The sequence below is a fragment of the Cydia pomonella genome, chromosome 13, assembly GCF_033807575.1.
Source record: "Cydia pomonella isolate Wapato2018A chromosome 13, ilCydPomo1, whole genome shotgun sequence".
NCBI lineage: Eukaryota > Metazoa > Arthropoda > Insecta > Lepidoptera > Tortricidae > Cydia > Cydia pomonella.
This window is the reverse complement of record NC_084715.1, coordinates 18960277-18975986: the sequence shown is the minus strand read 5'-3', so window position 1 is coordinate 18975986 and position 15710 is coordinate 18960277. Positions and strand designations below refer to the sequence as shown.

General features: G+C 37.9%; 1 protein-coding gene across 1 annotated transcript in view; it reads right to left on the bottom strand.

Moving 5' to 3' along the window:
• Positions 1 to 15710, bottom strand: part of LOC133524466 (GATOR complex protein NPRL2-like) — a 113619-nt gene that overhangs the window by 20233 nt on the left and 77676 nt on the right. The window lies entirely within an intron of this gene.

Genomic DNA, 15710 nt, shown 5'->3' with positions numbered 1-15710 from the left:
TTTCAAAGCCTGTACATACTCCCTTGTTAGTCTATGCGATGCATGAAGTAAAATGGCTTCCATTTGTGTATGACATGGTTGCCCACGAGGGGAAATAAAGAAGAATCCGCGAAATAATGAAGAAAATGTACAATAATTAAATACGACATCGGCCGACGCGACGAGTAACGGATCTTCAGCATCGCAATTCAAGCCTAGAGGATTGCTGTGTTATTCTGGAGCTACTAGGGGATGTCTAAAGTCACCAGGCTTCAAGAAGTGAAGATCTCCAACCCAGGGTTCGACCAGTGAAACCGCTAAAGTTCACATCGAGCAGTTACATTCGTACGCCGCCACCAAAAGATAAGTGTCTATCCTTCATTAAATTCCAATATTCCTAACAACAGACAATATAACTATTTAAAATTTATCTTCAATTGTGTAAATCAAGTGGTTTCAAACTATAATTACGTATAAAAAACCTTAAATTTGTGCAAAAGGTGCATTGCATCAGATTCTATACCTACCCGAAACATAAAAAAGTGAACAAAGAACTTTGCAATTTTATAAATTCGATACAAAGTCTTTCAATATTACAAAGTTAACAATAAATTTTAATAAATATCATTACATTTACAAGTTTTGAACATTTTCATTAGTATAATTAAAGTGAAAGTTAAAATATTTTACGTATCGAGTTCAATTTAATTTAAGTTCCGTTTTCCTTATCTTTTCTTACAATACATATATTTAGCATTATTTGCCGACTATTCCAGGGCAATATTATTTCTAATCGCCGTGCGCCGCTGGCATCGTTTGGAAATAAACTCCGTGGCTCGGCATCGGCCGGGAGGAGTCTGCTGAGCGTGCGCAGCCGGTTTCCCTGTCATCGGCAAGTACCACCAGAACGAGGAACGTGAGCCATTTTATCATTTTTTTATTGCATTACTATCTAAATTCAATAACTAAGTACAGTCACTAACAAAAATGTCGAACGAAACTGAAAAGGCAGATAAGTTAATGTTGCTTCAATTATCTAAAAAAAGGGCTTCCGCCAAAGGACAAATTACTAAATTTGGAAAATATTTAGATAGTATTGCAGCAAAGACGGAGTTGGATAATGTTCAATTAACCGAGTTAAATTTAAAACTCGCAAAGTTTGAGGCTTTGTCCGTCAAGGTTGATGAATTGCAAAGTGAAATAGAGGTCTTAAATTTTGAAAATATTTCGACTGAAATTGAAGAGCGTGACCTCATGGAGCACGAAATAATAGTAAATATTGCTACGGCAAAAACTTTAGTCGAAAGATTTTCTAAAAAATTTGATTGCGAGAAAAGGCGCAATTCCGCTCATAATACGTCATGTTGTATAAATGACCTCGCTCATCCTTACGAAATAGGGTTAAAATTACCTCAAATACAGATTGCCAAATTTGATGGCGCATATTTTCGTTGGTTGGAATTCCGCGATACTTTTGAAAATTTAATACACAAAAATGAGCGTATTTCAGACATACATAAATTCCATTATCTCGTGTCATACCTACAGGGTGACGCGGCTAGGATCATTTCAAATTTGGAAGTGTCAACAAATAACTACAGTGAAGCGTGGAAAATGATTTGCAATCGGTATGATAACAAAAGAATATTAATTAATCATCACTTAAATTCATTATTCAATATTAAACAGCTTCCACGGGAATCAGAGCGGTCTTTGCGATTTTTGGTTGATCACGTGACCAAAAACTTGCGCGCCTTAACCAGCCTAGGCCAGCCCACAGACAAGTGGGACGTATTGATAATATTTATGTTATCCTCTAAGTTAGACAGTAATACTTTGCTAAAATGGGAAGAATACCGTAATAATTTGGACAGTGATGTACCCACTTTAGAACAATTTTATAAGTTCATGATCGATCGCGCTGATGTACTCGAATCGTTAAATCGTAACAATAAATCAGATGTTGTTAGTGTGTCAAAGCCACCTAGCGTTCCTTCACGTTCTGCACCGAACAATAATTACGGTCAAAGACCAGTTCAAAATAATTACGTCAAATCATTTGCAAGCTCAACCAATAATTATAGCAATAAAAAGCAAAACATATTTGCATGTGTTATTTGCAATGAGCGTCATAGGATTTATGATTGTCCTACTTTTAAGGCGAAGGGAGTTGACGAGCGAATGATGGATGTGACAAAATATAAATTGTGCACAAATTGTCTGAGGCAAGGTCATGTTGAAAGTGAATGCCGCATGGGTCCATGCCGCGAGCACGGCTGCACCGAGCGACACAATAGTCTTCTCCACCGTCCATCCCCGTCCCATTTGTACATTATCTAAGACTACGCTCGAGTCACACCAGTGCACTATTCTATCTGGCTTATATCTGAGGGACTCTAACACGGACTGCGTGAGCTTGGCAGCGACCAGCGCAGCGCATAATTCAAGTCTCGGAATGCTGGTGAATTTAAGGGGAGCTATTTTGGATTTGGCACATAATAGCTTGACAGTAACATCCCCTCATGGGCCACCATGTCATATCTTTAGAGGATATGATGGTGTAAATCAAATGCCCATATATATGCAAAATTAATTTAATAAAAAAAGGTGTTACTTGTACAGAGCTCGTATTTGAAGTGAGCGATGACAATTAAAATTGTTCCATGTACTATAAACGCCTGCCGATTGGTTTACGCAAAGTTCACGACACACACTTAACACTCTATTTTGAATATAGGCTTTCAAAGCCTGTACATTAGGCGTTACACTTTTTATCAGTCTTGGTAACATTAAAGCTTATGGGAGCATGGGGCCCGCTTGACAACTAATCTCAAGAATTAACGTATCTAGTTAATACGCATAGAAAACTTGCTTTCATATAACAAAACACCGCATCCACATCGGTTTACCCGTTCAAGAGCTAAGATACCACAACAGACACACACATATAGCGGACAAACTTTTAAAACCCTCCTCCTTTTGGGTCGGGGGCTAAAAAGAGAAGCAGAGAACTTAGAGGCCAATTCAAACGTCCACTGATATCAGACGGACATCTTACTAATGTCATCCAAATATCGTTCATTTCGCTCGTACTTGCCCGTACAGTCGCCATCAGTAACATCAGGGCGGCCAAGGTGCTCACAAATATCTGTACACGTCTCTATTGTCAAGGCGCTAGAGTGCGTGTTCAGTTATTTTAGAGCACCTTGACAGCTTCGATATATCTGATAGCGACCTACATCTATTGGCGTGGGCGAGATGCACTAGTTATTACTAAATAATATGATTCAAATATGTATGTATGTCACTTTATCTTAAAACAAACAAAACAAAACAAAAAAAAAATTACAAAGGCGAACTTATCCCTAAATATCAGTCTTATGTCCGTGTACGTTCGAACAGGCCGTATAATTGAAATAGAAAGCGGATCTAAAGTTTTATTGTAAAATAAAAATATTAAAAACGTTAACGATACCCGGTTATCGTTACTACAGTCGTAAATATGCTTAAACGTTTCTCTAAACCCGTGCGTGATGCGGTTAGCAACAGTCCGCGAGAGCCGAGCGCGTGCTGCGATAAAACGATGACTGCTTTTCTTACACGCTTACGAATAATTGCTAAGAAAATGCTTACTCGTGCATTCTTTTTTACAGATAACACAGGAAATTGTGTAAAATATTATTTATAATAATATTTTAATTTGTGTCAACACAAAACGGCTCGTAATTTGCTATATTGATTGACAACTGAACGTTTTATACGGATTTTAAACTATCCCCATACCAAATTTCATCTTAAGCAAACAGACAGAATTACTGTAGCATTTATAATATTAGTAGAAATCGGGATATTAAGGATAAATAAACGGAGAGTGTAAACAGGCAAAAAGTCCCAATTTCTTCAAATAAATTGCGCAAATCGTGAAATTTAGAATGAATAAAATAATATACCTAATCAGTAGATTTCTCTAGTGGATTAGAATGGTAGTGGAAAGAATGGTATCTAAGGACACCTACGCCTCACCCAGTGACATCAATGCTATTTACTATTATATTGCCGGCCCAGCTGTTATATTCGCAATAACATCAATGCTATCCTATTATGTTGTGAGCCCAGCTCTTATATAGTTACGCAGAATATTATATTTCCTTTTATTCACCATTAAAAACGCCCTCGGGCAATATATTTCTTATTTAGCGTTCGCCTTACAAGTACAAATACGCCTCTTGTGTTTGAATACGAAGCGATTACACAGAAAAATAATGTTGAACAAATCGTGGAACAATTTCCAATTATGTAGAAACTGCTTATACGCATTTATTAGGAACATATTTCTTCTTATTATTTATTATGTCTATACATATATACTTATTTGGCCTTTTTACTTGGAAACTAACTCCTCTGGAGTTGCAGGCGTACATAGGCTACGGATACTGCTTACCATCAGGCGGGCCGTAAGCTTGTTTGCCACCGACGTAGTATAAAAAAAAACTAGATTCGACGAATGCCATAAGCTATGATACACTGATATTTAAATTTGAGGATTGTGAAGTTGATTTTTAAATAGAGAAGATTTTTAAATGACTGAGTTAAACCATTAAATTAGTTTAATCTCATGCTATAGTAAGCTGTATACAGTCGTATAAAGTTTCAACTCAATCCATTCGGTCCCAAGGCCAGTTGATAATCCCATTATTCCCATTAAGTCAGAAGCGGCATGATATGGCTCGTCGATGGGCGCCGCCGTAAACAATCACTTCAGTTCAGACCCAAATACAATCGCGTCGATGGACAAACACCGGGCCGTATGCTTGTTTGCCACCGACGTAGTATAAAAAAAAAACACCGCTCCTGATTTGATGGGGATGTGTGGATGAGTAGCTAATCGGTTAACGTAGATCGGCATTTAAATATTGCTAAAAGATTATATAGTAACATTAAGTTTGATTTCAACCCATTCGGCCCAAAGGCCAGTTGACCATCCTGATCATATTAAGTCAAAAACGTGAAATGGTCAGTTGATGGGCGCTGCCGTAAACAATGACTTTAGGCCTCAATCCAATGCAATCGCGTCTATGAGCAAACACCGCTACTGAATTGATGAGGATGTGTGGATATTTGGATAAGTTCCTAATCGGTTAACGTAAATCGACATTTAAATATTGCTATAAGGTTATACAATTACATTAAGTTTGATTTCAACCCATTGGGTCCGAAGGCCAGCTAACCATTCCATTAAGTCAAAACGTGGAATGGTCCGTTGATGGGCGCCGCCGTAAACAATCACTTCAGTTCAGACCCACTCCAATACAATCGCGTCGATGGACAAACACCGCTCCTGATTTGATGAGGATGTGTGAATAAGTAGGTAATCGATCTTAATGTAGATCGAAACTTAAACATTGCTATAAGGTTAGACAGTCTCATAAAGTTTGAATTCAACCCATTCGGTCTGAAGGCCAGTTGACCATTCCATTAAGTCAGAAGCATGGACTGTTGCTGAGTGATGCTGTAAACAATCATTTCAAATCCTACCGCCAACATCGAAAAACGTCAATTGCCTCTCTGTCCGTCGAGTAGGCAAGAGGGATAGAGAGGCATATAATGATTTTCGATTTTTCGATGTTGGCGTAGGCTATCTGGCCTTAATCCAATATAATCGCGTCGGTGGACAAACACCGCTGATTTGATGGGGTCGTGTAGATTTCTAGTAGTTACTTTGTTATTGAAGGTACAGTCAGCAACAATTTTATCAGATGAATAACCCTTCAGAAGTATCTGTCGTACATAATTATAATTACAACTGCATTGTTCAATTTTGTAAGACGCAGCTTATTGTACTACGAGTATTGCAACTGGTAATGGCATACACTCAACGCAGTTTGTGTTTGGAATGAAAGAAAAAGTTATAGAGTTTGAGTTCGATAACCGCGATAGTTACTCATGACATAAAAATGAGTAAACTAATTATATCGAAAACAGCGGAATGTACATATTTAAAATTCTATACACGCAATATAATCCGTTTACATGAGTTTTATTATAAAGAGTTAAGAGTTTCGTTCAAACCAATTTATCTGGCAGATAGTCACGAAATACGCTTGCTTACACTCATACCTCTGCTTTATTTTTATGTGATTCTGATACAACTTATACGTGGGTTTATTAATGCAATTCGTTAAAATATTTTTACTGGTTGGTAAGGTTAAATACCTTGTGCCTACATTTGTGCTTACCCATAGGACATAGACCTACTAACCCGTAGTGTGTATGGGGTACATTACATAGTTAACTTCAAGATATAAGTACGCATGAGGTTAATAGTACATTGTCTATTAAGGGCGGTAAACAAGAATTTACGAACAAGTGTTAATTAAGTCCGAAGTCGAAGGGCTTTAATTAACACGAGTTCGTAATTCTTGTACCGCCCGTAGCACTAACAATGTACCAGTTATCATAATCTTCCTCGCGTTGTCCTGGCATTTTGCCACGGCTCATGGGAGCCAGGGGTCCGCTTGGCAAATAATCCAAAGAATTGGCGTAGGCACTAGTTTTTACGAAAGCGACTGCTATCTGATCTTCCAACCCAGAGGATAAACTGGGCCTTATTGTGGGATTAGTCCGGGTTCCTCACGATGTTTTCCTTCACCGAAAAGCGCCTCGTAAATATCAAATGATATTTCGTACATAAGTTCCGAAAAACTCATTGGTACGAGCCGGGGTTTGAACCCGCGACCTCCGGATTGCATGTCGCACGCTCTTACCGCTAGGCCACCAGCGCTTCTCATCACACTTGAGAGTGCAGAGTGTAAAAACTAAATTTTAAGCGAAATAATTCTTAAATACTGTCACATTTTAAACATTCGTCCGCTATATTTTAATTTTTGACAGGTTAAGTAATAGCTCATCCCATCTCAGTATGCTGGCATACAATAGCACCGTTTACGAGCAAATGTGATGAAAATAAAATTACCTACTTAGGCTGCGAGAATTGGTGCCAACTGTACAACATTTCGGTAAGTGTTTGTGTTTACCATGGCCGGAGGGTTTAAGGGATAATGTGGGCGGTCCCAGTCACAAACGTAAGGACATAAGGATATTTATTATACCTGTATTTATTATACGTATATTTATTTATTTGACTAATACCGGTCTGGCCTAGTGGGTAGTTATTATCGCTCGGGTTCGAATCTCGGTAAGGGCATTTATTTGTGCGATGAACACAGATATTTTTTCGTGAGTCATGGGTGTTTTCTATGTATTTGTCTATAGTCTTACTATCTAGTACAGAATATTATTGTAACAAGGGTTGTACTCGTATTTTCACTAATTTTAACCTGGTCTCTCATTCAACCAAGGGCTTAACTTTTTAAGTAGGTAATTGCATACATACGGTCTTACCGAAATGTAACCGGATTTCGTATAGTGTGTGCGAAAAGGATAGAAAATGCCGGGTCAACGTACGAAATTCTTCGTGTTTAGCTTTTGCGTCCTTGCTTTAATCAACCTGCGGCCCACTGGCTAATTAAAAACCTTCATTTGACCTGTTTTAGGGCCTCCGCTAGCTGACGCGGATTGGACCGGAACGGACCGTCTAATAAGAAATTGTATGAACAGCGCTAACTGGCGCGGGCGCGTGCGACGGATTTGGCCTAGGAGCGACACGCGAGCGTGCGCACGCGGCGGGCGTCCGCGTCAGCTAGCGGAGGTCCTTATAATATATTTTTTACGTGTGACACACAGAAACGTAGACTAAATTAGGTCGTGTTAAACTTAATTTCATGGATAATGTTATAGTTTCTTATTACCTAGTGTCGGGTTACATGTTAAAGCTAAGCATTAGGTATGAGTCCTTTATACTCGTAGTAACATCCTTCAAAGCTCATTCAACGTTTTACTTTATCTTGTCTTATAGTTACAATATAAGAACATTTCTAGCTTCTCTATCTTACCGATGGGTAATTAAGCTAAAAAATTTTAAAATCGTTAAATATATTCAAATATTATATTTCTTTACTATTTATATATAAGTAAACGTATACACAGTGTGTATTTTTGATATAACCGCAAACTTAAACTAGACGTAGGTTTCAATTCTGAAAGATTTTTTAATATAGTCTATTACCAGAACATTTTTTTTTTCGAACGACAATGTATTTCGTACATCATGGTCACTTATTATAGGTGTGACGTCGCATTAACTCGCGTCGCGTGAGCTCAACGAGGGGGGGGCGGGTTTAGGGTCGGCAACGCGCATGTAACTCCTCTGGAGTTGCAGGCGTACATAGGCTACGGAGACTGCTTACCATCAGGCGGGCCGTATGCTTGTTTGCCACCGACGAAGTATATTTTTTTTTTAATTAAAAGCGACGTTTTGAGTTAAAACAAAGTAGGGATCTAGGGATACAATGCTTGCTGAATTATTTTATATGGAAAAATAAAAATCGACGGTTTTTTTATAAAACCTATGAAAGTGTGTTTATTAAAGCCTAAACTAACTACGCTTTGATTATGCGGTCGTATCAAAAATACACGCTGTTATGTAACTTTGTGTCCCTAAGTAAACAAATTCATAAATTCCTTAATTTTCAGCATATATTGGAATAAAGTAGGACCATTTTACAGTACGCATACTGCGAATAAGAGACCCGCGTGCTAATTATTCGATTATACTCAATTTAATCACAACTTCGGGAGTCTCCTAATTGCTGTTCAACATTGTTATTAGCTTAGGTTCGTAATTATTCAAGAAATACACTAAAAGCGGTCGGAAATACTTTGCACCTGGTTCCAATATTCGATGACTGAAAACTGTAAACTTCACAAGTAAGATTGTTGATTTACGAATTTTAGGAGGAACGTCAATAACGACAAAATTAAATTTCGGCCATTATCTAATTTGAATGAATTTAGAAATTACCTCGAGAATTTCATTTGTAGTAGGTTTTTCTTTAGGCATTTTTTTACGAAATTCTCTACATTATTATGAAATTTCTGGTTATCTCCCAAATGTAAATATCAAACATTTAAGACACTTCTTTAAAATGTTGTCTAACTCAGAAACAAATATCTGTGTTCATCGCACAAATAATTGCCCTTACCGGGATTCGAACCCGGGAACATCGGCTTCATAGACAGGGTCACTACCCACTAGGCCAGACCGGTCGGTAAGTAGGTGAGTAGAGTAGTCGATGGATGGATGTCGTTCGATACCTCCCTGGAGGGAGGTATGAGAGGCCGGTGCCGCCTTTAGGCTGTGACGGCTGTGGTAGGCCAGTCGTCGCTCCCTACCGATGTGGGGAAGTCAATCGTCGTCGTTTTGGGGACGACCTTGCAGCTGTAGATGGGCAGCTCTTCGCTACCGATCGTTACCCAACCCCACGACCCCTAGCCTGGTGATACTGTTTGAGCGGGGCCAGGGCTATAACCGCGAAAATCGAAGTTCGTCAATTGCGGGCATTTTTCTCTGTCACTCTAATTACGTCTAAGTGAGAGCAAAAGAGAAAAATCACCTTAGCTGGCTTGTGCGGCGTGCCGTTCGGCAGAGTATAGTCTATACGTAAATAATTAAAGTGGTTACCCACATCTCTTTTATAGTTAGGTTAGATTCATCGTTCTTTAATTTTTTGATTACATATTTACATAATTATATATTTTAAGCGAGTGCAGCTAATAATGGCTAAGGGAAAATTTGAGGCGATGAAATGTAAAATTAGAAAGAATTATTTATTTCTATTAAACCATTTGCCTTGGACAAATTATCATTTATCAAACATAAATTTTCTTAAAAGCGAATACCACGACGAATAAAAATTAAAGACATTTCTCCTCTTTGTATTTATTTGAGTAACGTCAGGTCGGATTGTATTTTGTTGCCTTTTTCCAAGATCAAAGAGACTTGATTAATGAAGACGGCTAAGACAATTTTCTTAATGGGCACCTGAATAAGTGACGAGGGTTGCCGGTAAAACTAAAAACCTACCTTTTAGCAGACTTCAGAAAACGAGTATAAAATGTTTCAGATACACATCAAACCCACCGCCAATAAGCCCCGCCAATTGGTGGGAACCAATGGTTGTTTTACATACAAAACATTACTTGCTCCATTTTATTTGTTATAAAAATTTCAAACACTGAAAACTAGTCAGAATTCAGAATGTAGTTATGGGTGCACTATATTTTTTATAATTACTCTTCGTATATTATAGTTTGATATATCGTCATTTGGAATAACGTAATAAAGGGCATAGAGCATACTAATATATCACCTAATCGACGACATACATGATGTTATTCTTGGTATAATGGTTATATTTAAACTTCCACTAATATACACTGCCATAATTATTACATACCTACCCTAAAACATATTTGTACTAACTATACTACTATATATATTATTATACGTAGTTCTCAATCGCCCAGAAAAAGTGGTTTAGGTTAGATTCATACTGTGACATGTGACATATCTAGCAAAAAGTGAGTTAGGTTAGGTTAATTAGAACTGCGACCCCACATACAAAATATATTTTTGGTCCTTTGGCTTGAACGATGTTTGTGAACTTGACCGTACTTCTCTTGTATCACGATTGCACTGATTGCCTGAGTTTAGACTGCAATGGCAATTTTACACTTGGCACGGCGCCGGACATGTGTCTTGGATGGGTAATCGTAATACATAATTACATATCAAGAGATCGACAAATTCTCAAATTTACTGTTTATAGGCTGGTGAGGTATCGCTAATAAATATGATAAAGATGTTAAACTGTATGCTTAATATTAAACGACGCTAAGGTTAAAGAGGGCATAATGGCACCAACCGATCAAAGTTTGGCAAGTAAACCAGGGCAGCAACCGATAACATTTTGGTAAGGAAACCGGGACAGCACCCGATAAATTTTGGCGATTCGGCACGATTGCGCAGTGATTCTACCGTCCCGTCCCGTTTATTGACCGGCGTCTCTTTGATCCGTCATTAAAAGCAAAACATTTGAAGTTAACGCCTCACTAGCCTAGAAATCAAACGCCAGTTACGAAAAGACCTAAGCCCTCCTACGTGTACACGTTCAACGCAGCTGGCCAACTTTATTGTCATGCGTGCAATAGAGTATCTAAGAGCAAGTTCGGCCTGGCCAGTCACATTAGGGCTCACGCTAGACAACGCCTGTAATGTTTATTTAGGGTCGCCGTCACGTCAAACGATGAGGAGGACTATATATATATATGTATATATAAGCAATGACAGGTTGACTGAAAATTCTTACCCTAGATTTTTAGGGAAAGCATAAGCTAGACATAAGTCCAGCGTCAATCCAAACCTGCCCATTTATTGTTTTTTTTTTGTGGTATAGGAGGCAAACGAGCAGACGAATAGCCTGATGATAAGTGGTTACCATAGCCCATAGACACCCGCAACACCAGAGGGGTTATAAGTGCGTTGCCGGAATTTAAGATGGGAGTACACCCTCTTCTCTTGAAGGTTTAAAGATCGACAGTTCATTCCACAGTTAGCTGTGCGAGAACATGATGAAAAAATATAAAAAATACGCGTTTCCCAGAGAGAAAACCTTCCCTAGATCGATTTTTCTCCCCCGAAAACCCCCATATAGCAAATTTCATCGAGTCTTTCCCGAGATCCCCGAAATATAACACAATTATATTAATATAAATATAATATAATTATATAAATATAAATGGATTGCTCGTTTAAAGGTATAATATAAGATACCATGATTAGGTTTTATGATTGACGCTAGAATTTTCCAATCATCATATATTCCTCGCGTTCGTCCCGGCTTTTCTCCACAGCTTCACAGCAATTGACGTCAGGGTCAGGTAGGGTAAATATAAGACACGGGTAAAAATAAGACTAAGTTTTTAACACTCAACAACTACTATATTTCATTCCTATTCCATTTGAAAAGAAGTCTACAACTCTACACACAAGGCTTATTTTTAAATGGCATGGAATAAGTTGTTCAGTGTCAAAAACTTTGTCTTATTTTGACCCGTGTCTTATTACCCTACCTGACCAAAGACACTAAGTAATGTTACAAAAGAAACTGCCATCTGACCTTCCAACCTAGAGGGGAAACTAGGTCCTATTGGGATTAGTCCAGTTTTCACAATGTTTTCCTCCACCGAAAAGTGTATCAAATGATATATCGTACATTCTGAAAAACTCATAAGTACATAAGGGCTCCTCTACACGATGGCCCAGCGTAGGCCAGTCTAAGGGACGCAGCTATGCGGTGGAATGAGATAGCAATATCACTTACTCCCTCTAACGCATAAATGCGTCCCTTGGACTGGCCTGCGCTGGGCCATCATGTAGAGGAGCCATTACCGATGCTTACGCTGGATTTATCTAATCTTCATCGAAAAACTTATGAAACTTGAGCGCCTTGCGAACTGGCCGTTGCACAAATAAGTCATAAATACATCCGTGTTCCACGTGCATCAACATATATACAAGCACTATTGACAATGATAAACATTAGTATTGTATACAATACTAGCGTTCAAACACGTGCTGATTGGCAAGGTCGAACAATTATTTAAGGTGCCGTAGGTTTAGTCAATATTCGAAGCCTGATTTTTTGACACTCGCTCGATAGAAAAATTTCATATGTCTAACAAGATATGAAAATAGTTTCTAAAAATGCACAATTCTATTTTTGAGGGAACTCATCGATTACTTTTTTAGTGTTCCATTCCGTACAAAACTTTGTTCACGGATCACTTCTGGGATCACTCGGTCTTGCAAATTAGTAAAACTTACAATAAATTAAAATTCAAAAACATGATATCCGCGGCCCCGAGCACGCACAGCACATCTATCTCGCTCACGCTTGTGCTCAGTGAGAGTAAGAGGAAAACACAAACCTACGGACCCTTAACGTGAAATTAGATACTGAAGTGTCAAGACGAGATATTGTTATGGGAAAGTGGGTTAATGCTTCTATACTACTAGTTATATTTTATAGCTATTATAGCTGACATCGCAAATTGAATGAGCTTGTATGTGTGGAAAAAAAAAAAAGTAAAATAAAAAAACTTGCTGACCGTGTATCCGTTTTATTACGCATAGGGTCTTTACAACTGCTAAAAAGCTATAAATAAATAAATAGTCCCACGGTAAGCTCAAGAAGGCTTGTTGTGGGTACTCAGACAACGATATATATAATATATACAAATACAAAAACATAAACAAAACATTCCTGACTTAGGAACAAATATTTATGCTCATCACACAAATAAATGCCCTCACCGGGATTCGAACCCAGGACCATCGGCTTCATAGGCAGGGTCACTACCAACTAGGGTTGCCAACTATTTTTTGGTGGAATATAGTATTTTCCAGAATAAGGCATTAAAAATATAGTACATTTCAAAAAAAATATAGTACTTTTAGATAGAATGCTTAACGTAAGTGTAAATACGTTTAATCATACTTACTAGCACTCTGTTAAGATTAGTTATGGTAACGATTTTAGAGCAAAAATGTAAAATTGATAGATTTAGTCGTTGAAATTGTACTCCTTTTGTTACGCAATATCTAAATAACAAGTATTGGTTTCTATTAGCACGTCTTCTCATTTTGCCTTTTAATAAAGAGGTCGCAAGCGAGCGTCCCCGGTAATATGCGACGAGACGGGACAGTTTTTAAAAATTCATCAAAAAACTATGGTAGTAAATTATACAAAATAATGTATACGAACAGTTTTAGCAAATGTTGTAGATTGTTTAAGTATCAAAATTACGTTGAAATTAAGTCGATTTTTAGAGAAATTGTCACCACTTGTTTTGAAGTTAGTTCTGGAGAAAATTGATTACGTCTAACTTTCATTCAAATAACTAAATTCAAATTTATAATAACAAAAATGTAGTTTATTAAAGTTGAAGTACAGGATATGTGTAATACAAAATTACCATTTTTAGCAGTCCAAACTTTTTAGTAATGTCTAATTTTTAATAAAATGAGACGATTCAGTAAATTCATACTGAATATTTATGACAATTTAATAGCTCACTTTTTATTAAATTTATGTCAGCCCTGTTGCATTCCTCACGCCATTTTGTCTTCATATTTGAAATAATTTTATTTGATTAGAATTAAATTGATAATCGACCTTGAACAAATTAGAAGGATGTCGGAAATATAGTATTTTAGCGTACTATATATTTTTTCAACAGTATATAGTACAGAGAGCCAAAATATAGTACAATACTAAATAATATAGTACGGTTGGGAACCCTACTACCAACTAGGCCAGATCGGTCGTCAAGCTATGAGCAAGTAAAGTTCTTTCCGAATTTAGACTTCATCTCAGGACCACCCCACACTAGCGTCTCCCGAGCGTCGGCCTCTAGTCAACTCTCTGGGTGCTGAGGGCCTACCGTTCGACGTGTTGCCTCCCTGTCACACTTACGTACGAATTCACAAGTGCGACAGAGAGGCAACACGTCGAACGTGGTTCGCGGTAGGCTCTCTAGTATGAAGTTCGACGCAACGTTGGCGCAACTGCGCAGCGACGCCATTTTCCATAGCGCTGACTAAACGCCGACGTTTAAGAGGAATTCCTAGTGGTGATTTTTCCATACAAACGCTCTCGACTGTTTCCTCCCTGGATTTTTAACCTAGAGCAATGATTTTTTCAAATAAGATCAATATCATCAATATCTGTGCCGCTATGTTTTGCTTTTTTGGATTATTTTATTTTGAAGAAATTTACAGCGCCTCGAAAATCGCAAAAACGGCTCAATTGAATTGGCTGTAAAAAAAGGCACAGCATACAAATATGACAACAAATATCCAAAAAATCAAAACATAGCGGCATAGATTATTTCTTCTTCTAGCAATTTCCAAAATTTCATAATGATTGGTTGCGTTTTGGAGGAGGAAACAGTCGAGAGCGAAACCTCGATTTTTGAGTTTTTTGCGAGTGAATTTCGGTCCGAGCTGCAGTTGTCCTTATCGCACGAATTGGAGGCGGAGACAGTTTCTAAATATACGTACACAGAAGGAATAGTGATGGGCATAACATCCTTATTAGGGATTGCAGAACCGGTACTGTTTTAAAGAACCGGGATTTCCCGGTACTTTCGGAACTGGTCTAATTATTTCATTATTTTAAATAAAACGACAGCATTTTGCGATTTGACCACCTCTCGTATTATAATTAAATAATCACATTTTCTTTTACTACGTAGTTTTAGAAATATAGTATTTTACATTGCTCACACTTGTGCGTCACAAGTAAAAGATAAGTAACTACTTTGATATTTGCCACTAGATAGCAAATTTAATGAAATTACATTGACGAGGGGATTTATATATAAGTATCGCAGTCGTATTGTATAATCCGCCGTATTACATTACGGCTAGCCCATATCAAAATAAGGGCCTTTTTGAAATGCGGCGGTTCAACGATTAAGGTATGTTGGGTAAATACCGGATGCGGGTGAAGAACGCAGGACATTCATTTCTCCCTAATTTGGCTTTATTTTTTAATGTTGGCAACATTGTGTAAGACGCCATTTAATTGCGCCACGACTGCCAGTGTTCCCGCGTCTCTCAGGGAGTCGGGCTTGTGCTATGCGCAATCACAGAGAGCAAGGTAAATTTCGCGAATTCTTCCTTCTATCCGATCTACGCCCTGTAATTTATTTTGCGTATTGTGATGAAACTGTGTTTGTTTTTGTAATTGTGTTAACAGATCTAGCAC